Source organism: Podarcis raffonei, chromosome 9, assembly GCF_027172205.1.
Source record: "Podarcis raffonei isolate rPodRaf1 chromosome 9, rPodRaf1.pri, whole genome shotgun sequence".
In the NCBI taxonomy this organism is placed as follows: Eukaryota; Metazoa; Chordata; class Lepidosauria; order Squamata; family Lacertidae; genus Podarcis; species Podarcis raffonei.
In genome coordinates this window covers 34,366,262-34,391,756 of record NC_070610.1, presented here as the reverse complement: position 1 = coordinate 34,391,756, position 25,495 = coordinate 34,366,262, and the positions used below count along the sequence as shown (strand labels likewise).

At 46.2% G+C, this 25,495-nt stretch overlaps 1 long non-coding RNA gene across 2 annotated transcripts; it reads right to left on the bottom strand.

The window, feature by feature from the left end:
- On the bottom strand, positions 1-25,495 carry LOC128420799 (uncharacterized). Of its 2 annotated transcripts, XR_008332126.1 has the most exons (3): positions 25,093-25,495; positions 681-750; positions 1-197 (listed from the first exon to the last, which is right to left on the bottom strand). It is a non-coding gene; the product is annotated as an uncharacterized LOC128420799 (long non-coding RNA). The 2 variants fall into 2 exon arrangements; XR_008332125.1 differs by lacking the exon at positions 25,093-25,495 and having other exon boundaries at positions 681-1,062.

Genomic DNA, 25,495 nt, shown 5'->3' with positions numbered 1-25,495 from the left:
TAAGTGGTACATGTACATATTTTGATGTTTATTCCTACCGGATCGTGAACAGAATGGATCTGACAACTTTTCCCGAGTGCCTCTTCAATAGTCACTTAATGGAAACGTTGGAACGGAGAAGTCTCTTTAGAGTTCTTTCCTTCACTTGCCTCTGAACAAAACCTTAATGGTGTGTTTACGGCCTTGAGCTATGCTGCCTGTGAAGAAAAGAAATCGTGGGTGGGTGGGTGGGGTGGAGGGAGAGGCTGGAAAACTCTAGGAAACACGTTTCTGCCGGTGAGGCCTCTGGAGTTGCCCATGTGCGTCCCACATTGTGCCTTGCGCATGCTTTGATGTTTCTCTCCCCCCATCCCCACACGTAAAACATACCTCATGGCCATCTTCCTCCCAAATAGGTGATCTGAAAACTCCCACTGATTTCGGGGGATGGGGGCAGTAGGATTGCCTCTGAATACGCTATACACCAGAGATGTGTGTATGTACTTTTAAATCTGGCATGCTTATTCAGAAACAAGTTCTTCTGCCTTCCGTGGGGCTTCTGTTTAGGATTATTGCTGCCTCAGTGTGTATTCAGACTCTTTTCTTCATTGCCAAATATCTCTTAAGATGCTGCCACTATGCGAGCTAAGAAGAGTCGGTTTCAATTGTCCATTAATGAATTAAGTGCATTTCTATCTCACCTTTTCCTCCAAGGATCTCAAGGTAGTGTGCATGGTTCTTACCACTCCTCATGTAATTTCCACAACAACCCTGTGAGGTAGGTCAGGTTGAAGGTCACCCGGTGAGTTTCATGGCCAAGCGGGGATTTGAACCCTCGTCTTCCAGGTCCTAGTCTGTCACGACACCACACTACTTCCTGAAGGAGTGTCTCCACCCGCATCGTTCAGCCCGGACACTGAGATCCAGCACTGAGGGCCTTCTGGTGGTTCCCTCACTGTGAGAAGTGAAGTTACAGGAAACCAGGCAGAGGGTCTTCTCGGTAGTGGCACCTGCCCTGTGGAACACCCTCCCATCAGATGTCAAGGAAATAAACAACCAGCTGACTTTTAGAAGACATCTGAAGGCAACCATGTTTAGGGAAATTTTAAATGTTTGATGTTTTTATATTCTGTTGGGAGCCACCCAGAGTGGCTGGGAAAACCCAGCCAGATGGGCGATGTATGTATGTATGTATGTATGTATGTATGAATGAATGAATGAATAAATAAATAAATAAATAAATAAATAAATTCTTCTTCTTCTTCTTCTTCTTCTTCTTATTATTATTATTATTATTAATCATCCTAATTGTTATGGGTAAGGATTGCAGCCTTAATCCTTACTTTTCCCATTCCCCTTGGAAGGAAGTATGGAGAACAGGAAGGGAACAACCAAAATGTATAAGAGAGAACTGTAGAAAATAGGAACATCGAAAGCTGTCTTATACCGAGTGAGACCTTCAGGCTATCTAGCTCCCTATTGTCTACACTGACAGGCAGCAGCTCTTGAGAGTTTCAGGCAAGTGCATTCCCAACCCTATTTGGAGATGCTGGGGATTGAACCTGGGACTTTTTGCATGCCAAGCAAAAATCCTACTGCATTAGCCATGACCCATATCCATACTGCAGCTTCTTGAGAAATACGGCTGCTTGATGTGTTTCCCTTCCAACAAGCTTCCCTTTGAAAACTTAAGCCACTGAGGTCTGTACATGAGAGATGTGCACAGATGGCAGTTTCACGAATAGGAGTTTGGGGAGGGTTGCAGGTGTGGGGAAACCAGACAGGTAATATGCATTGGGTGAGGACATCTCCATCATCTCCATCATCTTTCTAGTGTGTACAGCAGTGTGCAATGCAACTTGAAATGCGAGGGAAGTGGAAATCAACCTCATTGCATTTTAAGCTGCTAATGTCTACATAGCCTAGCAGAGTAGTCTTCCACCCGTCCATCTCAAACACGGCAAGGTACAAGGCTAAGGCACTAGAGCTTTCTTCCTATTCCCCACCTCCCTTGGATTTGCAGCCTTAATTGTCTGCATTTCCCCCCAAATCAATGTGTTCTTTTGAAAGAATATAAATTAATCAAAAGAACCACACAGATGTTGCATGTATGCATATTAAAATAAATATGCAACCCTGTACAAAAAGGAAGATGCACACTCAGACACATGCACACCTATACATATGTGTGTGTGTGTGTGTAAAATACAGAGTCTGCTTTTGCCCATTTATAGTCATTCTCAGTCATATTGGGATTTCTGGCTCAGGCCTGCAGTTAAATAAGACATAACATTCGAAATGTGATCCTCTGTGGGACTACGGTGGAATTATGAACAGGCTGTTCTCATTGCTATCTTTCCCTAATGAAGGGCAGGGGACCCCAGTGGTATCTGGCTATCCGGTATAGATTTCTCTTTGGGATACAACATTTGATGGCTTCCTGGAAAGCTTGTTCATAGCAAACACATTCCTCATTAGTTCACAGAGTTCTACAAATTCCAAAAATACAGTTTGTGTACTGATGACACTGCCACCCTTTCTCTAATAAGTGGAGAAACTCATCAGGCTTCTGGGAAGTGAGTGTTTAAGACAATTACATTACATAATAAGAATGAATTGGTAGATAACGAAAGTCGATTGACAGCAAGTACTGAGTTAGGAGCCTTCTGTCAGTCTTCAGGGAGCCTGTTAGAAAATATTTATTCTTCTACCAATTCTCCTACTACTAAATACTTCTTGAATACCAATGAGATGCTATGTCAGGGCAGATGCTGTTGTATGTATGGTAGTTGTGCTAACATGCAGTATTCAGCATTTATATAGCACTTTCAAGTGTCCACAGCATTTCACATGACTTCTCTTGTTGTGATGCTTACAACACCCCTGCAAAGTAGATCAGTGCTCTTATCCCCATATTGCAGATGGTGGACTGGGGTAGATAGAGAACAGGCCACTCTTTTTCAATGCATATCCTACCTTACTGCTGTCATGGAATGCAAGGGTTCTGAAGTGGCGTTCCATTCATGCACACTGACTAGGCCCATGCCATACCTTACTAGGTTCTACAAGGACAACACAGAGACTAAGAAAGAGAGAGCTGACAGGCAGTGCCACCCACTGGCTGAGGTGTAAGAAGGGAGACTGCTGGGGGTGGTGGAAGGAAAACTGAGATTGGTGGGGCAGTGCTCCCTCTGCCCTAATGGACCAAGTTCCACTGCCAGCAACCCTGACTGCAGCCCTTTGCACCTCCTGAAAGCCTCTCTGAAGGTCTCCAAGCATCTGGAGGGGGTTTTCAGGGCAGGAGGGAGCTGCTTCCAGGACATGGTAGCACAAATGCCCCATTCCATAAGCAAAATTAACTCCATGCTGCTTTAAATCCAAGTCCATCTTTCTATCCAGCTGTTCTCAAAGGTGATCATAGCATTGGCCCATTATATTATCCCATCAACTCTATGAGGGAGGTGGAGAAACCATGCTGACTGGGGGGGGGAGAGGAACCAAAGGAAGGAAAAACTTACCATGCACCCCACTCCCATCTGATTTTGGGGAGTATTAAGTGATAGAAAGCTGTGATCTCCTGCCCAAGCTGGCCAGATGATAAACAGAGAGAGAGAGGATGGAAGACCATGCAGGCTGAAGCAGCCAGCTATCTTTATGGACTTCCTACATAATATCCCTGCCTAATTTATGACATGCCTTTTCAAGCTGACACTGCCACCAAGTGCTCATGTGTAGGATGAAAGGGGAAAAATAGAAATAAAAGAAACCACTTAAAGTCAGAGTCTACTTTGCCACGTGCTTCATAGCTGGGCAGAGGGTTGGCAAAGACTTCAAGGTCACATACAAGTCCTTCTTACATTGAGGAAAGTGCTTTTTCAGATCCTACCTGATAGCTAAGTCCCATGTGTCACGGTCTTACTGCGTTAAACGTGCCATGTTGTTGTAGGTATTGGATGGGGTTCAAATCATTTAAGTGTGGTTTTCCCAGAGGATACTAATCCATTAAAGTGAATGGGTAGTTTTCCCACCCCCTCCCTCCCTCCTTACTTACAAGCCCAAGGGTGGCACTGCCTCCCAGCTTCCTCTTCCTTAGTCATAGCATTGTCCTTGTAGACCTTGGTGGGAAGTGGGGAGCAAGAGAGAGAAAACTAGAATATATATGTATGTATGTATGTATGTATGTATGTATGTATGTATCATTGGCTCTGACTCCACCTACTGTTGGCCTCCCAACCTTCCACCCTACCAGCATGAAGTGCACCAGCCGCCACTGAGGTTTTCTGATACCTACCCAGGAGGTAAGAATGATAAAAACAAATTCACAGTAAAATGCACGCAGTTTTAGAATTGGCAATCTCCTAAACTAGAGGTTCCCAAACTGTGGTCCACGAGCTTCATTCGGGCAGTCTGCAATGTGTCTGTGGATTTGTGGCTGAACATGGGAGATGTCATATGCATCCCCTTAAATATCGCTTGACGGGGGCCTCTTGGAGCTTCAGGGATTGAATCGGAGACCTTCTGCATGCAAGGCAGATGCTCTACCACTAAGCGATAGAGGAAGAAAGTCACAACAACTGTTGACTTCGCTTTGTAGCCTTTTCATGGAGTTTCATTTTCAGGGTTTGAACTTCGAACATTGCACCGATTCAGCTTAGCGTGATCATGTGATAGCATCTGAGTCAGCCTGAAGAGGGAGTTCTCTGAAACCAAACAGCTGGCACACTCCTATGGCAACTTAAATTAGGGTTACCGGATGTCCCTGGTTCCCAGAGACAATCCCCGGATTTGCAAATCTGTCCCCGGACAAATTCGGTCCCCAGAGTGTCCCCAGATTTGCAAATCTGTCCCCGGTAAATGTGGCAGCAGCAGTCTCAGAAGCCTGGAGCCAGCCTGGTAGCGCAGTTGGCTCTGGCTGGCTTCAGGAGCTGCTCACTGCTCGCTGCCACCGCCACTGCCGAAGGGGAACAAGGGACGTCTGGCAGCACAGATCTCCTGCCCCCTTCCCCCTTTGTTTTGACAGATCAGGGGAGGCTTGGGAGTCATGGGCGGATGGCCGTTGCCCAGGAGGGGCACAAGATGCGTGGTTTCTCTGCCAGGCAAGGTACAAAGCCCTTCTTTTGCACCTTGTGAAATATAAATGTGCAGAGTTTTTTTTAAAAAAACTGGGCAACAGCCATCCACCTGTGACTCCCGTGACCCCCGATCAGTCAAAACAAAGGAGGAAGGGGGCAGGCGATTGGGGGAGGCTCAGCAGCCATGGGCGGGTGGTGTGCCATTGCCCAGTTTTTAAAAACTCTGCGCATTTATGTTTCACAGGGTGCGAAAGAAGGGCTTTGCACCTTTATACAATATGCATGTGTGCTTGGGCCCAGGGTCTTTTGCCTCACCATCCCCACTACTGACTCCCTGCTGCTACTCAGCTTCCCCCCCCCAAAAAAGTGTCCCCACATTCATTGAAAAAAATCTGGTAACCATAACTTAAATGAGTTCAAGATCTGCTTTAGGGATGCCCAACTGGCTATGATTCTATGTTGCCCTTTAACGCCATATGCAAACAGTGAAACATTGGGTGGAAGGCACTTGGATGCTATGGGTTCCAAATTAAATCTGTCAGGGAAGAGGAATCCCATCCCACAGCAACCCAGTGAGGGTTGAATATGGACATAGACTGCAGACTGGCTGTTGAGGGAGGTCAGGAGCAGAAAACCAGAGAGAAGGAGGGAGGAGTGGATGGATGGATGGATGGATGGATGGATGGAATTGTTAAAACTCTGAACAGAAGCACTCCACACTGAATTACAATATTACAGGGGTCCACTTGTTCCTTCAAGTTCCGAAGTCCAGGGTATGAGTGATGCTGCTTATGTAGCCAAAATAACACCACCAAGACAGGAGGAAGGTACTGTCTGGATTTGGGGAACGCGGGTGGCACTGTGGGTTAAACTACAGAGCCTAGGACTTGCTGATCAGAAGGTCGATGGTTCAAATCCCCGCGACGGGGTGAGCTCCCGTTGCTCGGTCCCTGCTCCTGCCAACCTAGCAGTTTGAAAGCACACCAGTGTGGACAACAGCCATACAAGAAATATGTAAAATAACTAAGCAAGTAATAGACATCACCCCAGAATTGGCCCTGCTAAACATCTTCCAAGACAACAATGCCCATTTACACCACAAAGAACTCATAACTCACCTGCTCTCAGCAGCCAGAAACACCATAACCAGACACTGGAGAGACCTGTCAGGAGTAAGCATGGACCAATGGTACCAAATAGTATGGGAAACAGCCGTACTAGAAAAATTAACTAATAAACTGAAACTGACACGGGGACAAACAGAAGAAGACCCCTTCACCCCGGTATGGCTCCCCTTTATCACATACACAACCCAACAGGACAATGACAATAATCCACCAACAGCATACAAATCAATATGGTGATCCAAAACACACACACACGAAAACAAAGATCACCACAGCCAATCACAAGCAAACAATCACACCCTAGGCCAACCCCAACCTCTCTCACCACCAAAGGAACACACGTGAACAACACAAGCAATGCTGACACCAAACTCTACATACATTAAACATAATAGAAACACCGCCACCCGACCCCACCCCCATCCATCTTCCCTCTCTCCACCCCCCATTCTTTTTTCTTTCTTTTTTCTTCTCCCCCTAATGCCTCAACAAATGAAACGGATTTGTAAAAATGTTACATGGAAGAAGAAAAAAAAATACGAGGCATTACACTTCTGTAAAACAAGAAAATCCTTAATAAAAAATATTTTTAAAAAAGAAAGAAAGCACACCAGTGCAAGTAGATAAATAGGTACCACTCCGGCGGGTAGGTAAACAGCGTTTCTGTGCGCTGCTCTGGTTCGCCAGAAGCGGCTTAGTCATGCTGGCCACATGACCCGGAAGCTGGACGCCGGCTCCCTCGGCCAGTAAAGCGAGATGAGCGCCGCAACCCCAGAGTCGGCCATGACTGGACCTAATGGTCAGGGGTCCCTTTAAGATTCGGAGAAGAATAAAAAATCAGGTGAAACCCCCAATTGGGAGGGGTGGATAGGGAGGATCTTTCAGTTCTGTGGGTCTGCAGCCCAAACACAACTTTGCCAGCTCATCAAGAGCTGGGCCTTATTTACAGCCAATCCTGCACCGAGTCTGGCCTCCCTTCCTAAGCCTCTGCTGATTGGGAAGGGTTTACACAGGAGCCGAACTTTTGACAGGATTGGGCTCAGAGTCAGACCTATCTCGTTCCTCCTGCCTTTCCCAGCAGCGACGCTCTTTCGCTTGGCTTCCGCATAAGATCCACCCCCATCTCTCTCTCCCCCCCCCCGCCCGGCCCCAATTCCCAACCGAACCGTGTCTTCTGGTATTTGGAGCAATTATGCGGTGTGTGTTTCCCCCCCTTCCTATTGGGACGATCTGTCAACAGCTTCTGGAAGCAGCTTATTCATCTTCATTAGGGCTCCAGCGATATGTCATTCCGGAGAGGAGGGGAAGACGACGAAGCCAATTTGGCTGGGACGATCAGGGAGCGAGGTCACGCTGCGCCCCGAGGACTCGGTGGGTGCGAGCAAGGCTGGAGCGTGGGCCCGGCTGGGGGAGTCACTGGGGTGTCAAAGGACCCGCAGCTCCCCCGGGGAATCGACGACCCCTCACCCCACCCCCGCCCCGGGCTCTTCACATCCTCGTTAGCCATCGCGATCAGAGGCCGGCTGTGTGAAGGGCTGGCCTAGGACTCTTTGCGGAGGGAGTTGTAGGCTGCATTCCGAAGCAGGAAGAAACCCCACTGGAATGAATGGGACGCATTCCAAGGAAATGCGCGCAAGGCGGAGAGGAAGGGAGAAGCAGGATTCAGAGGGAAGGCAGAGCCAGGGCCGAAGGAGAGCCTCGACGGGACTGGGGAGGGGGACGTGCAAGGGCATTTCATGGGAAGCTCTTCGCCCCCCGCCTCAAACACCCCCTGGAACCCTAGACTGGCTTCTGTTAAGGCGGGTTCAGCACCTGGCAGAGAGCGAGACACCACAATTCTCTGCGCACATATTGTTAGCAAACAATTTTTTTTTAAGAAAGCCATGTTAGGAGCCCCAGTGGCACAATGCGTCTGGCTGTTAACCAGAAGGCTGGTGGTTCGAGCCCAGCCAGGGACGGCTTGTGGGCAGGATTCTTGGGGTTGGACTAGATGACCCTTGGGGTCCCTTCTGTGGTTCTAAGTACACACAGAGAGTTCTTTGGCACTTTGCAAGATTAACATGTTTACTGTAGCACCATCTTATCTTGACATAAAAAAGACAGAGAAACACACACACCCCGCGCGAAAACCGGGATATGAAAAGCGATTGCTACAACCATAAACCAGTGATGAGGAATTTCTGGCCCTCCAAATGTTCCTGAACTACGCCTCCCATCGTCCCTGACCATTGGCCTGGCTTGCTGGAGTTCATGGGAGTTGTAGTTCAGCAGCATCAGGATGCCAAAGGTTCCCCACCCCTGCCGTCAAGAGAAGAACTCCCAACTGCAACATTTTATTGCAGTGTCCCAGTTGCTCCCTAAGTTCCTGATCCATTCCTGTTGAGGGTCCTCTAGGCCAAGACACCGCTTGCCACAATCACCTGCCCTTTGGGCAGTCCTATACTCATTTTCCCGGGTAAACGCCCTTCCATTTGCGGGCGTGTAAAGGGTGCCACGATAAATCGGCTAGCCTTTAAGGGACCGCATAACCACATAGCACATCTTGAAACAGTATATCACGCTGTTAATTGAGGGCAAAGCCACAAGCATGGATTTGGGATTCTTAAATCATTTCTCATGTTATATGTTATATACCGCATAGATCACGGCGAAGACACACGTTCCTAACTCAATAAGGTTGCGAGTCCAAGCACATTTTCTGAGAAGTTCACTCAATCTGCCTTCCTACTAGGAAAGGGCTTCCAAAAACACAGATTTATTTAAGTGTCCATTATGTCCTGTTCACCTTATAGACCATTATCCTCTTCTTAAATCTCTTCCTCGCTCCGTTTTGGAAATTTCCATTCACTTTTGTCGGTTATTTATACCTCCATCTTAAGTCATAGTACTGATGCCAGAATTTGGCAAACCGCAGCTTCGCCATTAACACCTTTTTGCCGAGTCTTTCCCACTGATATTTGCCGACAGGGCGTTTCGAAGTGATTATTGCAGTCCATCCGATGTATTTCCCATTCAAATCGCTCTCTGGAGAGCCCCTAAGAACTCTGGAGTTGGCAAACTCGGCCCGGTTGGAGCCCAGCCCTGAACTGTGCCAAAAGTATGTTCTGCGCGCTCTTCTTGCTTTTCCAAAAGAAAGCGGTGGGTGGCGCTCGAATTCCCTCGTATTATTAACCCGAGGGATGCTGTGCGCCGCAGGCTGACTCAGGCTGGCTGGCACACGTATCTAGGAGAGACCGAGGCAGAGAAATGGGCAGCTGGAATGTTTTTAGAATAACGTTTTTTATTTAAAAAAATGACTGCTATTTAAAATGGTTAAAATGTCTCCCTAGACAGAATTAGGGATTCTAGGAAAGGCTATTTTTGGTCAACCAAAAAATGCTTATATTCCCAAACCGTTTGAAGAATCCCCGCATAAAGGATTGGATTAGATCACATAAAACAGTTGGCGTTCCTGTAATATTCAAAGAATGGAGATTTTCCCTGATTTAGCAAGAGAAAGAAAGATCAAATCTGTTATGCTTCTGAAGCCAATTGTTTTGTTTTGTTTTGTTCTTTAATCACATTCATAAACAGCCATTTTAGCAGAATAAGATTGTGGGCGGACACATAAACCAGGGGATCATATCTTTGAATGCTTCCCCCATTTATTGTTTCTTAAAAATATCGAGCTATAGTAGAAAAGGCTGAGCTAAACTCTTTCACCCTATATGGTAGATTGCAAGACTCAAGCCTAAGGCACGCGCTACCCCAGCAACAGAAAGAATGGGAAGTGAGGTGATTGCATAACAATGTCACGTCTGACTACAGATGAGGGGCATTAAAAACACACACACAAAAAAACACTGCTGTGCAAATATATCCCTGCAGGTAGAAAAGTAATGCATCAGGGAGTGCTTTGGATCAGAGAATGTTGCACTATCTCACAGCCAGACAAGGCTCCTGACCAAATATTCATTTACCAAGGAATCATACCCATACACTTATATACTCAGGCTCCCGTTCCTTATATTGCGCTTGTGCACGTCTGTAAAGGTGTGCGCAAAGTGCCCCCCCCTTTCAAAGTCAAGGACGACCACATTGATTTTCGGAGACAGTCAAATACAATTATCCCCGCGCTATGGGACACAAGGCAACGCTGCGCTGGAATTAACCTCCTTTCAAGATTCTCTAACGATCACACGATTCATTTGCTCCCTTAATCCTAATAACCTTGCCAGCATCAGTCTCAATAACAGACTCCATTGAATAAGCCAACATCTGAATACATTTATGAGCTTGCTGAGATAACATTGCTCGGCCCCTTGTACTGTCCATTACAGACAGCCTGCGAAAGTGTTCAGACGGACTGGGAGACAGAAACGGAAAGCGCCATTCCACACGGGCTGATAGAACACCGGGAGAGTGACAAGGAAGCGACACCCGGGTCCATTTCTCCCGTCTTTGCTAGTAGAATTGGGTATCCGTCCTTTGCTCTGGTCCAGTTCGCTTCTCCACGAGGCAGGAGTGGGGACTGTCCCAGAGCAAAACGCCTGCACGCCGGATCTGAGCAAAAGCCCAGGCCGTGCAAGAAATGGGAAAGATTCCAAACCCTTTCTTGGGCAACGTTCACGGCCAGGTTTCTCTTTGCTAAGATACCCCCAACCAATCAGAGACTCAAAACCGAAAGGCACCGAGGATAGAAGGAAGAAAACTTGTTTCACGCCAACGTGAACTTCGGAGACTCTTTTTGTTCGACTATTCCGGACTAGTCTAACAGAAACTGTGCAGCCAAGCCCCGCGATCAGACTAAACTGGGGCAGGATGGAGTCCAGAGGCCAGTGGCATCTTTCCCCATTTTATCACGGATAATGCACGTCCCGAGGCTGAGTCCTAGATCAAATCGAGCTCTGAGGATATTAAGGCACGCCTTGGGTGGAGGACAATCCTTAAGCCGAAGAACAAACAGCACTAGACACGCGCCCCTTTGAAAATATTAGCTATGGACAATACTGTTTCCCCTAACTCAAGTAAATAAATAGAAATGCTTAACTAACTGACCAAATGCGTCACAGATAACGAGGTTCTGCCCCCCCACAAAGCCTGCCCCCCATAAGTCCTGGCTACGCCCATTGTATTAGTCCTCTTGGACAAAAGGGTCCACGTTTAGAGCGGTGGTGGGCTGCCCCCACTCTGACCACAGCTCCATTAATAAGCCCAGATCTTTCCTTTCATCCATGATGTTTCGGGAGTACACTGATTTCAAACAAGCGGTGTATAAGATCGAAATGTCAAACTGCAATTAAGGCTTTGAATGTGTTGCCCTTTCTCCGTTTCCTCACCTGCCACTGTGAGGAGCGGGGATCTGTTTTATACCACGTGGTTTCTCCTTCTCCCATCTAGTCCAGAGCTAGCCACCGTGGTGTCTTCCAGATATGGCTAGACTGCAGTTTCCATTAGCCCCAACCAACGTAGCCATTGATCATCAGGGAGGATAAGAGCTGTAGTACACACTGATTACGGGTGTGGCTAATGTGAATTATGGTTCAACCCCATCTGGAGGTCACCGTTGGCTACCCCGATCTAGCGCAACATTGCCTTTTCAGTCTTCTCCAAACTGGTGCCGGGCAGATGTTTTGGGCTACAACTCTTTATCAAGCCCCAGCTTGATGGGTCTATATTCTGACTAGTCGTCCCGAGTCTGCTACTTGATCTTTTTCAACCCAAAATATGCCACTAAGGGAACTTGCACGTGTTTGCCCATTTTGCTAAAGCCCCTGTTCTTCCACCTGAATATTCCTGTGGTGACTGACTGGGCAATAGTCGGTGCTGCAAGCAAATAACCTCATGGTAGGATCTGACCAAGGCCACCCATGGAAACCTGTGGCAGAGAGGCAGGAGGCCTGCGCTCCAGATGTCCTGCGATATCAGACACATTCCAGAAACCGACACCACCCATAGCCTTCCTCGGCTTGGAGCACACAACAAACAGCTGCTGTTTGCACGTTGTAAGCCACCGTTTCCTTACAGGCAATGTATACAGTTTTCTGTAATACACCCTCCCTTTTTTATCAGTGAGATATTGCAGGGATGGCTCGCAGCTCCTCCAGACGTCCCTCTCTTTCTGCACTTACAGCCAATTAAAATAAAGAGAGCAACCCACGCCAGGATGGATTAGATCCAAGGCTGAAGAAAATCTCTGGTCTTAACCAACTGTCTCTCATATATTTGCAAAGAATATATTTGCAAAGCAACAACAACAACACTGCTCAAGAATTAAAATACAGGCACGTTTACTCAGAAGTCTCATTGAGTCCCATTAGCTGCTCCAAGGACTACTTTAAAAATCACAAAACGGTAAACTCACTTTCCAGTATTACAGGAATCTTCTCCAAGTTCGATGTTAAACAACACGAAGTTGAGGGGAAAGAAAAAAAGAGTCCAATAAAATATGCGTTAGTTAAGACGACGTAGCGGAAGCTCCATCTCTTGCTTGTTAAGCTGGCGTCATAACGGCGACTTCTGTCCATTGCAAATCACTGTTTGTCCCAAAGCATTCTGGGAGCAGGGAAGGCAATGGCCTCTCTCTCCCCTTGAAAACATCAACGCCTGCAGTTATTGGAATCGGTCTTTGGTAGGAATCGGTAGTCTCAAGTAGCTTGAAAGTCAGAATATGGGAGGGTGGGTGGAACCAGAATGAGAAAGAAATATCAGAATGCGGGGTGCGGGTGTCAGAATGAAACACACACACACACGAGGAAACGGTGGCAGTCTTTCCTGTTAGAAGAGCTGGAGGATTTTTTAGAACGCATCAAAGCCAAATTCGGTAGTGGTCGGGAAAGGCTTGTCCCTACGCCTTCAGACACAGCGCTAGCCCTAGTTTGGTAGACAGTAGTACGTGGCCTTTAGGATTCGGCTTCTGCACAGCTACACTCTGGTTATCCTCAAAAACGCAGGCCGGTTGTTAATGTCAGAAAGAAGAAAAAATAATTTCCATTTGCTTTGGTGCAGCCAGTGATCTTCTGCACTGGGAAGAAACAAAATTAACCGGTTTGCTAAGAATGTCGTGAATCAGCCAGACTATCGTGCGCTGCGGAAGCGGCTTCTATCATGACCCCCTAGGAGCAACCATTAGAAAAAATATACTTAAGACACACACACCAGTTTTGTGTAACAGACAAAGTGAGAGTCTTCCGCAGGATAGCTGTATTTGACGGTTGCAAGGGACCGAGGGGATCTCGTGGCACCTTAAAGACAGAGAATGAGGCAGAGTTTTGCGAAAGGTAGCTACAGTATTCTCATACTTATCCTGTTCGGTACTGTTGTTGTTTTTAACCGACTAAGGTCCACCCAGCCTTTTTGCATTTTTATTTTGCCTCTCTCTCTTTTGCTTTCTGCGGATCAGAGGACGCTCCGTCCTGCGCATAGCCGATCCAATTCATCTCAACTGCATTCCTCGGATTGAATAGGATTCTCGATCCTGCTGCAAATCCACACACAACCCCCCTGAGTTGCAATTGCACAGCCAGAACTTTAAACCCACCGACCGAAGCCAATGACTGGAGTAGCAGTCAAGCCTAAGGCGCCTTCTTTGGCGCTACATCCAACTGAAATGAAGGAAAATGTGTTGAGAATTCCAGCGATGCCCACATGATGCCAATCCTAGTTTAACAGGGTTGCCGAATGGGCCTCGGCTGGTCCTGATTCTGCGTTGTTGCATTATATTTTAAGTGCAATCCTACGCATGCCTGCTCGGAAGTAAGTCTCAGAGTGTCCAATGGAACACACACACATAAAGTGAACATGTGGAGGACTGGTGCCTTAATAGTGGTCACTATATATATATATATATATATATATATATATATATATATATGCATGCTTCTATGTCGTATTGAGAAGGGAAAAACAAAGAAACGAGAAGCTCAGAAAATGCAGTTTAGGTTGCAATTGTATACCCATTTACTTGGCTGGAAGTAAGCCCCATTGAACTCAATGGGAGTTACATCTGAGCACAGAGGAATGTGTTGCTGACGTTATTGTGTAAGGCCATAGTCCGAAACAGCCTTCCTGGGAAAGTACTCCCTTGGCTTTTCTGGCGGTTTCTTCAGAGTAATCCTATTCAGAAATGGACTGCAACCCTACAGCATCTTTGATATGTTGCCATTGATAACAAGAAAGCTATTTCCTAGACTTGACTGAAATCTTTAAAGTCCTGAAGGGCTTTCTGAGCAAACGCCTTGAGGATCACTGTATCCCTGTCTTCGGATGTATAATGGCATACTTCTTGAATATGGCAATCTGGTTTAGCTGATGGACCAGTTAATCATTTCTCTTACTTACAATTGTGGGGGGGGGGCGTGTCTACGTGCCAGCGACATAACTAAAATCCGTGGACTATTACGGAGGCACTCTTTGGAAACTGACAGTGTCTCCATTATAAAATGCTTCCTTTGAAGAGTTTTATAACACATAAAAATTTGCTCTGGGCAGAACATTAACATATCAAGTCTCACGCCAAGAGTGAATTTTATGGATATGATTATTTATTTACATTTAGGGGAGGCGGGAGTTCGACCTCATTCTTTCAATCCTTTCTCAATGTTGTTCATACTTTTATCTACTTTTTAAAAATTTATTTTAAAATAAATAATTCTTATCGTTCTTCTGAATTCATTTCAACCCACAACAAATCCTGGCCTGAGAGATTTATTTTAGGACACACACAATTCTCTTGAGTATAGCCTGTTTTAACTGTTTATAATAATGTATTTTAAAATCATTGGAATTCCTCCTCGCTTCTTACCTGGGGGAGGTAAGAAATCTAATTATTAATTTTATTAAGACTAACTATCCTTCATCTTTCAGCGTGCTGCATAAAACGTCTCTCTTTTTTATTAAAGGGTGGTGTAAATTTTATTTTAAAAATCATTTTGTAATAATTTGTTATGAATGAAAATAAAACGGTAGTATGTCTGCCGCTGAATAGTTCTTCCCTTCTACATACCTGCCGAGTCCTTTGTATGAAGTCTTCCCACTAAAAACAGGATGTGACGGGACTTCCAAAACCCCAGATTAACAGGGTTCCAGCACCTATGCAGAAGATCTATGTTGTGTATTCAGACATTTCAGCATATTAACTGGACACAGGGGCAAAAAAAAACAAACCACGAAGAATTAGAAGAAAAGAGAAAAGGGGGATGTTATAGTCAATGAGGACAGCACTGGGTATTTAAAATGTGTCATTAGGCCTTTTTAATGTATTTTAAATGGTTACGAAAGTAATTAGATTACATAGGCTGTGCATTAGCGGTCGCTGATAGTGGTGAACTTGAGAAACAGCCTAGACCACACCACAAAACAGGGATGAATGCCTGAGCCATACATAGGCCATCATTCATCATAAATCCCGAGTGCCCGAAATGCATGGTTTTAAAATTGAAGGCAAGTGGTTTTTACATTGAATCTTCAACAGGATTTAGCGAAAGAGTATAACTCATAAGCACAAAAACAGAAAGATTGAATCGGGATCCCAAGCACCTCTTTAAAAACAGAAAAAATCATGAGAAACCATCGTCTCCATGGCAGCTCAGTCTAGAATATAATATCAGAATTATTGCGTCGTATTTCCCAGGATGTGTGTTTTCGAATTGGGCATTATCGTTTCCTCCAACAAGCTTGAACGAACAGTTGATTAAAGAATTAACTTTTTTTTTCAACCAGCTGCCAGCTATTTTATTTAAAAAAAGTCAACAAACAAAAACTCCCATCGATTCACTGAACTAGAGGGCAAAAGGGGGCTGGCATTGAATTGAAAATGCTTTGTCCTGAATGAACGGTTTCCAATACGTGGGATTTTTTTTTATGTTGTCCGGAGCCTTTCCTGCATCCCCCACATCCGGTAAGAATAAAGCCCCCGCCCAGAGAATCAGAGCTAGAGGATTCATCTGTCTGCTGCTGGCTGCAACTCCCAAGTTACTGGGAAGCAAAAATCTCATTGGATCCACATAGGTGCTTCGGGTGCTTTGCACACAGTTAAGATCACCCGGAGCGGTCCAGTTAAGTTTTACAACACTTTAACCACAAAAAGGTGGATTTCTTCTCCATTATTACATTTCAGGTTTATGGGAGGCAGGAGCAGGTATTCTACACGCCTTTTAAAACCAAGATGGCAAAACATAAAAGTCTCCAGCATTCGGGACTGGGCAAAGCCTTGGAAGGAAGAGCCGGAGGATCCTCGAAAAGACGGAGTTATGAGCCAGCCGCGAGTAGGAAGCCTTGCTGTGATACCTTAAAAGAAGACGTCATCTGCTGCAATGTAGCCCACGGAAGATCAGGTTATAATACTGCAATAGGTCTGCAGTAATGCAATAGGGATGGGCATGGATGGACTGCAGGACTATTTTAAAGGGGTGTCAGCCTGCCTACTTGGGAGTCTCAGTTCCGTTAACCTAACACTGGCATGTGTTAGGTTTACAGAAAACAATGGGGATGTTTAGGGGAGGAGACATAAGCTGCAGCTTATTTTAAAACGTTTTTTGTTTTAAGCAATACACTTCCACACACCGTTAAACAGGCTGCAGCACAACTCCTCAGATATATACCGGAGGAATATGTTTAGCTCACCTCATGGCCTGGGTGCTTAACACAGAATAAGTGCCCAGGAGGAGCCACAATGTGACCGCGGTTTCTACCTTCTTCTTGAGTTAGATTGCCGCGGGGGTGGGACAGAGTTGTAAGAATCCTGCTGTTGGCTTTTGTCTGCTGACTTTAGCATTAGGCAGTTAAATAATTAACTCTTATTTAAGTCAATATTATAGTCTTAGCGCGGGGTAGCATTCGGATTTCCTGCCTCGGGCAGAAAAGACATCTTGATCCTTTTCTGGTTGTTGATTACTGAAATCTTTGGCGTTGGCAGCATCCGGTGAAGTTTAATTCCAGTCCTCGGGTTTGTCTGTTGACTGAGGCGGCCTCCGTTTTCTGAACTTGAAAGCAGTGCTTTGAAAAGCAGCGATCCTATGCATGCTTCTTTGAAAGCAAACGCCGCTGAACAAAGTGAAACTTGCTTTCAAGCAAACGCATTTGGAATTGGTCTGAATCATTACCCTTGTGTTGGGTCCTATGCTATGATTGTGCCGGGGAGGGAGAGGGAAAATGAAGAAGCATCTGAATGACATTGCTATTGGGAAGCTGAGTTTTTCCATGAAGGGTTCGATAATCTGCCATAAACGAGGTGGGGGGGGAAGTGGGTATAGTACAATGTGAGGGGGGGAGAGCACACATCCATACATCAAAAAAACTGAATTATTACAATGATAGCAATGCACCCTTGAAAGAAAACAATTAAGGAGTTTTTGCAGATTTTCGATCGTGCTCTTCTGTAAAGCAGGGTGCGTGTGGATGGCCCGATCCGAATCAAGCGGCAGCCGATTCCACAGGAACTAGCAACCCCCTCTGCATCCTCTTCGCTTCAAAGCTCGGCCCATGAGTTGAGTGATTGCGGATCGCAGTTATGAAACGGACGAGAGGCTATCCTGTAGGAGAAACTCCGGTAGCCCGAGCAGACGCCTCTCTTCTGACCTCGCCTCTGCGTCGCGAGCGTTTCCCATACAAGTTCTTCATATTTCACAAGTTTCTGACATTCCTAACTCCAGTGGAAATGCTTTCAAGAGTACTTCCAGGAGGGGCGGAAGGAGAGCGGGGGTAGTTGGGGAGAGAGGTCTGTAAATGCGCAGCCCCTTGAACTACATAGCATTTTATGGGCACTCAAAACCATCGAAATTGCCCATAAGGCTCCTCGATTTGTCTGTATACAGTCATGATATAGAATAACGACGCATTTAATGTTTCAAATCGCCGGCGGAGTAAACCAATTCTCAGGTGTAAACGATTACAAAACGCCTTAATAGCCGTCGCCGTTACATGCAATTTACCGCACTCCCCTAACTCCACCCTCTTTGTTCCTTGTTCGCATAGTTGTGATTTACAGACCCGCTCGAGCGCCAGGGTGGTGGCGCTTTGATTCCAGCATTAAGACTGAGCCAGTAATTCCCTAACTAGCCTAGACAAGGAGAGGGAGAGGATCTGGCTGGGAAACGATTGCAACAACGAGTCCCCAAACCTAGAGGTTTCTCTCAAGGAACTGCTGCAATTTCTGGTTCCGAAAGAAAGAAAAATCAGTCCTTGACTCGGTGGTTGATCTTTTTATTTTCTTGGGCATTGCTACAGACGAAGTACAGCAACCAAAAATAGAAGCCCGGCGCACTTAAACCGAAGTGCCTGCATTCTAGCAGACTTCCAAATAACAGCTGAATTCTGCACACGTCTCTTGAAAAACGACATTGCAATCCTAACCAATCATAGTGGTTTTCTGGACGGAGCTGTTGTATCAGTCCCACTGACTATTCAGATCAAGAAGTTTCCAAGGATCCACTTGCAAAACCTTTCTAATCAGTGGGATTTATTCCCAAATTTGTGAGGTGCAATGCTAGTTCAGCTTACTTCAGCATGGGGGACGGGGGACGGGCATGAATCCTTGTCCTTCGGCTTAACAGGGCTGTGGATCGGTTGTTTACTAAGAGCAAATTAGCGGTCAGATGTTTGTACTGCTATTCAGATCTCCATACTCTGCTCTCCTTAATTCTACAAAGCCCATTGTAGAATTTATTCCAGACTCTGTATTTCAAATGAAATAGAATTTCAGTGCATTTACTTGGAGGTGCCCCCGGGATCTGCTTTCAAGTCAGTCTGTTTGTCTCAGCCTTAGTGACTTTAAAAATTGCACTTGCGTTTCTAGTGGAAATTTCGTTTTAACTCAAATGAGGAACTTGGTATTGTCCCATGACAGTCCCAAAGACCTCCTGCCTTGATTTGGGCTCTGGTTAGGCCTATTATAATCAATGAAAAGTTTTTAGTGATTCATTTCCTCTTTTTTTTTTTTTAAGCAAGCTAAGGGAACACCCATAGCAAACAAAACTAGAGATGAATTTGAGGGCAGCTTTAAGAGGCCATGTTAGTAAATTTGTATCAACTGAACTGTTATAGGGATTTGCTCCACTAGCTACCATGTCTTTAACTGATCAATAGATTAATCAACCACTTCACATTAAATTTTTCTCCGTCTTAAGTGCAGTTCTGAGGACAGGGCAATCTGAACAGTAGATAATTGGAACTGAAGATGACTTTGTAGTTGCTACAAATAGTAACCTGCTTGCTTATAAGGTAATTTAAATTTAAATAAATTGACCTTCACTTGGAAGAAAAGGGTGGTTTTTTAAGGAAAAAATCGGCATGTGAGCACCATTAAATGATGGGCCACCTTTTTTGAACTGAAATCCATTCGATTTGGCTACAATGGGGGTACTTGGGAGAAAATCTCATTGAACTTGGCAAGACCGGTTTTTTTTAATGAAAATCTTTCTCTGGCACACAACCTGGGAGTCAGACCATCTGAAATCATCCCGAATAGCAAAGAGTAGCTTGTGCCCACTTAAAGGCCAACGGATTTATTACCTCACCTGGTAATATGCAAGGTGCGTTGTAACATACACACACTTGTATGGGGGGGGTTGGGATGGTGAAGAGTGGAGCCAACCTAATCTAAGAGGTATAGCAGATCTGTGTACAGGACAAGAACAAAACTTCTCATTCATAAAATCCACTCTATTCTGTTGGCTACCCATCAAAACCTGAGGCAGCAAACCTTACCCTGTCCCAGCCTCGGTTGATTGGAAAGACCCAAGGCGGCTCCAGAGTAACTAAATAGCGTAAGCACAGCTAAAGGATGATTTCTACAATCTTTCCATTGGAAGGATATTGGTACTAACCTTAATAACCATCACCGGCTCCTGGGCTAAATGCCATTGAGCTGGGTGATTTCACAGGGCCTTACTTGCAAGTAAACGAGTTTTGGATCTCAACCTGCCGAATCTGTACTATCAGATACTATTTATTATTATTACTACAGTACTTCAATTTACACAACACTTTCAAGCAAGCCAATCCATGTGAAGTCTGTATCTATCTATCTGCATTCATTTTAAAGGCAATTTGGTCTCAGTGCCAGGAATGCTTACTCAGAAGCAAGTCCAAGTGCTTTCCAAAGCGCTTTCCCTCAAGTACAGAAATGAGCGGAAACTGTGCACGCAGGATTGCAGCCTCACAGCATATAGATGTTCCCTCAGAACTAAGTATGGTAATCCTACGCACATTAATTTTGGAGTAGGTCCCATTGAACAGAATGGAAAGTTACTTCTGAGCAACCCTAAGCAATTATGGGCAATGATGGGCACTTAAGATTCCCCACCGTCAACTTGGTAATCATCACTATCAGGGATGCTAATTTGAATGAAATATTGGGGGGGGGCAGGTAAGCCCCGCTTCGCGTCACGGATCATGCATGCACACCATTTGAATGGCAATGCCAACCAACATTTTGGGGGCGGGGCGGTAGCCTCCTCAAATATTTTGTGGGGGGAGGGGACCTCGGTCCCTAGGATACTGTTAGCTCCTACAACCACTATAATCCCCTTCCTATATGAAAAAGAAGCGTATCGGCTAACAACAACGACGACGACAACAACAACTTTTTCCTTCGCGCGCACGATAAATTATTGTCACCTTGTCAAACCAGTGGGAAATCTAAACCATTCTGTATCCTCAAAAAGTTACAGAGATGGTGGGAGAAACGATGTAAGATTTTAGACCTCTCTGGAAACGGGAGATCGCTCAGAAGAGCTAGTTTCTTGTGTGTGTAAGAGCGCGCTCGCTGTGGTGTGGATTGGGGAGGGAGTGGCGGGAGCGGGCCTGGCGATTGTTTACTGTTTTCCTCGCCGCCGCCGCCTCCGAGCGCGCCCTGCAGGCTCCTCGGTCCCGGGGACTTTGATGGGAGCGCGACTGGACGATGAGCAGAGTCTCCCTTTCTCTGGCACGCCGGCCGGAGCCACTTGGGAGGTCCTGCCCAACTAAGGCAGCCACCGCTAACAACTCCCAACAGGAGACTTCGTGGACCAGCCCAGGGTCACAATTAAAAACAAGCGCTTAAAAGAAAAGAAAAGAGACCTATCAAAGGCTGTAGGGGCAAGGGGAGCGAGCAGTCTGGAAAGAAAAAGCCACTTCCATTCATCAGAGGCCAGGAAGGCCGGAGCCCGCTCCCCTCCCCCTGTCCCACCCCCCACCCCGGTTTAGTTGGAGCCTTTGCCAAGGCTGTTTGTTTGTTTGTTTGTACCACGGGCGTCTTCAAGCTGGGGCCATTTAAGCCGAAGACCAGCTTGAGAGCAAGTCCCCCTGAATCCCGCGAGGCTGCAGGCGAAGAGGGTGGGTCAGTTGTGATGAGAAGAAACTCTCCAGAATTCGGGAGTGTGGCGAGGACTGTCAAAACACATTCGCAGGAGGAAGAGAGAGGCATTGCAGAGGCAGCCTCAGCCTCACCCCAGGGACCCGCTAATGGGAGTGGGCGAAGGGTTGTCTGAAGCACCCACCGGCTCCTCTGCCTGAGGACAAAACCCTTTTTGTTATTTTCCAAAATTCCCTCTGGAACTTGCTTGCAAATAAGGCGCCAGTCCTCTTGCTTCGTAGAAAGTCCTATTGAACTTAATGGGGCTGACTTTTGATGAGCCATCTATGACTTACAGATTTGCGCTGCAAGTGTTGTGTCACCACAAAACCATACAAAACTAAGCCACGATCAGTCACCGGTTCTTACTCTCTAACTGCCTTATATTAAAAGTCAAGGATTCCCCTTTAATTTGTGGGATTGCCTTGCACATAACAGGAGCTTCTAAGGAAACTTACTGATAATAATAACAATAATGATAATTTTACTATTTATATCCTGTCCATCTGGTTGGGGATTGCCCCAGCCACTCTGGGCGGCTTCCAACAAATATAAAAACACAATAAAACATCAAACATAGAAAAACAAAGAATATATATATTGTGCCTTGCAGCTGTGCAAACCCGATCCGAAACACCGGGAACGCTAAGAATCCTATGTAGACTTATTTTTTATTAAGTCCCATTCAGCTCAATGCGACTTATTTCCGTGTTAACATGCACAGGCGGATCGGGATAATAATAATTTATTATTTATACCCCGCCCATCTGGCAGGATTCCAGCCTAATCCTTTGTACGTTTACTCAGAAGTAAGCCTCGTTTCCAGGTTACTGTGCACATGATTACTAAAGCCTAATAGATGATTCAAGACCCACCGGCTTTCGGGTCCAGCCAGATAAACTGCGTTGTGGATCTCCTGCACAGTCCACAATCTAGGGGAATCAGTGGGATCCTGCTTGGATCTGAGCTGAATTCAGTCCCCATTAAAGCCACGAACCTAATCCAAGAACATCTCACTGGGCCGGTTTGTAGTTTGGGCTGTAATTATATGTAATGATTCTAGATTTCAGGTAGGTGGTTGTGTTGGTCTGACGCAGTCGAAAATAATAATAATAATAATAATAATAATAATAATAATAATAATAATAATAATGTCCAGTAGCATCTTATAGACCAACTAAGTTTGTTCTGGTATAAGCTTTCGTGTGCATGTATCTGAAGAAGTGTGCATGCACATCAAAGATTATACCAGAACAAACTTAGTTGGTCTATAAGGTGCTACTGGACAATTTTTTATTTTTTTATTTTTATATGTACTAATATTAAACACGGTTTTATGAACAAAGGAAGGCATTTTTTTGTGGCGTCCTTGGCCGTATTTTACCTACAGGAACAATGACAAGTGATAAAACAAGCCACATCTTTTTGAAGATTGGATCCCTTCCGTCGCTAAAATCAAGCCATGACACCGGCCGGTGATTGGCACTGGACTATTCCGATTTATGTTGTTTCACGTTCATGCGATCATAGAGAAGAAACAAAGCGGCGCATCTGTCCATCGGGACCTCGCCATGCTTGGATCAACCCTCATGTGAAGGAGCCAAGACGCTTTGTTTCCAGATCACTCCCGTTTAAGAGCCGAGGGACCAAGTGGTGGCGACCGCTCCTTGAAAGAGAGCACGAACGAAAACGCCTGGGCGACCCTGCAGTGTAAACCCTAAGAAGCTTCCTCACCGGCTCTTTCCATTTCCCCCACATTAAAAAGAGTATCTAGAAACCAGGAATTAGAAAGCTCCCGTATTGGATCGGTAAGAGACTGATAACAACTCCCCACAAAAGATGCGATTAATAGTGTGATCCTGAAATTACCCACAAGTAAGTCGCACTGGCTAGACCTTTCTGCTTAGGAAGTGCGCTTAAGTGGGGGCGGGACAAATCCAGGCTCAAATAAGCCTCATTGAACATAGTGGGAACTAACGCGATACAAAAGAATGACGCTGCAGGGAACCAGCAACCAAGGAATGGCCATTCATTGGATTTTCCCTCCAGACAAAATGTTCCGAGGATCAGGGTGCAAGCATCTATATAAAATCGCCACTTACTTGGAAAGAGCGGCAAAACCTCCATTCATTTTAGTGGAGCTGGATTGCAAGGCACATTGCTAAGGGCATTTCTTAAATAAATAGAACTTTTTCTTTTTCTTTTACTTATTCCAAACAACAATAAAGTGCCAGCTTTAAAACTGAAGATATCCTGGGAGACTGGCACCTCTATTTAAAAGGAAGAAAAGTTCAATAGGCTTTCATTAATAAAATCTGTTTCCCAGTAAAATCAACAGCAAAACCTTTGTCACTCTGAATGAATCTGATTGCTCACCAGAATTATAACCCTAGCCCTTTACTTTCTCAAGGCAAGGATGGACTCTTCCTTCCTTGTCTTCGAAGTAAACATGTATGATCTGGGTATCGAGATATGGCGTGCATATGACACACAGGGTTGCGTGAACACACGTACCCCGCAGCTTTCTGATCCCAAACCCGGTTTAAGCGCCTCTCATTGGCGTTGATTGCTCAGAAAACCTAAGCATGCCAATTTAGAAGACAATCCCGTTTAAATCAGTGGGATTTACTTGAGAGTAATCAGCCATAGCCAGGATCCTCCCACTTTATAAGTCTGACTCTCTGCACTCACCGTCTGCATCGTCTAAGTGGTCCTTGAACAACGCGAGTAAACCCTAACATCCTGAGGACTACATCCTTGGGCCAGTTTAGCAATCCAAGCAAAAATCAATTTACAACCCGGTCACTAACTTTTGCTAACTTGGAAGTGAAGCTGCGTGGGTCCGGAAGGTACTAAGGGCTGCAATCCTATGAATACTTTACTTGGGAGCAAGCCTCAGTGAAGGCAGCAGGACTTCTGAATAAACATAGGATTGTGCTAGACAGCGATTTAAGACGTTTTTTAAAGTGGGAGGCGGATCCTGCCGTAAAACAAAACCGAGTCATAACTAAATATTCGGCTTAATTATTTTTGGAGCTCGTCGAGGGCGCAACAGCAGAGGCGGAGAAACCGATCTTTCCGGACTGCTGGTGTTGACACCTCAGTTTTTCAGGGTGTGGAATGAGGGATCGGGCCCCGCATTCAATCCAGATTACCAGCTCTACTGCCTGCCTATCTCAAGAACCTGCAGGTTAAAGAGTCGTGTGTGTGTGTGTGTGTGTGTGTGTGTCCGTGTGTCCGGGTCCGCGCGCGCGCCTTCCCTGGGATAACTGAATGCTCCTAACCACCCGCCCCCTCTCCTAGCCTTGTGCGGGAAGAGGCCCTCGCTCCGGAGCAGGAGATCACAGAGAAACGCCGAGCCCCAGGGACTACTCCCTTTCTTGGCTGCCAAATATGCTCAAGGCCAGGCCCTTTCGGCCTCTCCAGGGCTCGGTGGCGCTGCGGGAGGGGGCTGCGCAGAGCTCCAGAGGGGCCGAGGGAGGGAGTCAAGTGCCTGGTCTGGTCCTAGTGGTCTGCCGACACCGCTTTCGTGTAAACGCGTACCAACAGGACGAGGGCTCCCCCCCCTTCCCTGCGTCTCCCCAAGGGCCTAGTTGCTAGTTACCTGAATTCCCTTCCCGGTGCGTTTCAGCGGCGTCGATCTCTCGGCGTCGTTTGGGGGAAAGAGGCTGAGACGAGGAAGGAGAACTGAGACGGCGGGTTGTTCTGGGGGAGCGGAGAGGTTAGGAGGGCGGGGAGAAAGTCCCTAAACTGGAGCCCTGAAAGACGGCCTGGACTTTCCCCGCCGGAGCTGACGAAGTGGGGCTGCAGCAGCAGGATCTGGGGAAGGTTTCTCCCTGGTTGGGGAGGACGTCGGTGGAAGAAGGGAGGGCGGAGGGCGGAAGGACGGGAGGTTTCGCCTGAGAAACTTAATCTGCCCTACAGTAGCGCCGGAGTCTGGGATGTGTCACCGCTGACAGCAGCCTCGACGGGGCGGGGGGCGCGCTCGCTCCCGTGCGTGCGCGCGC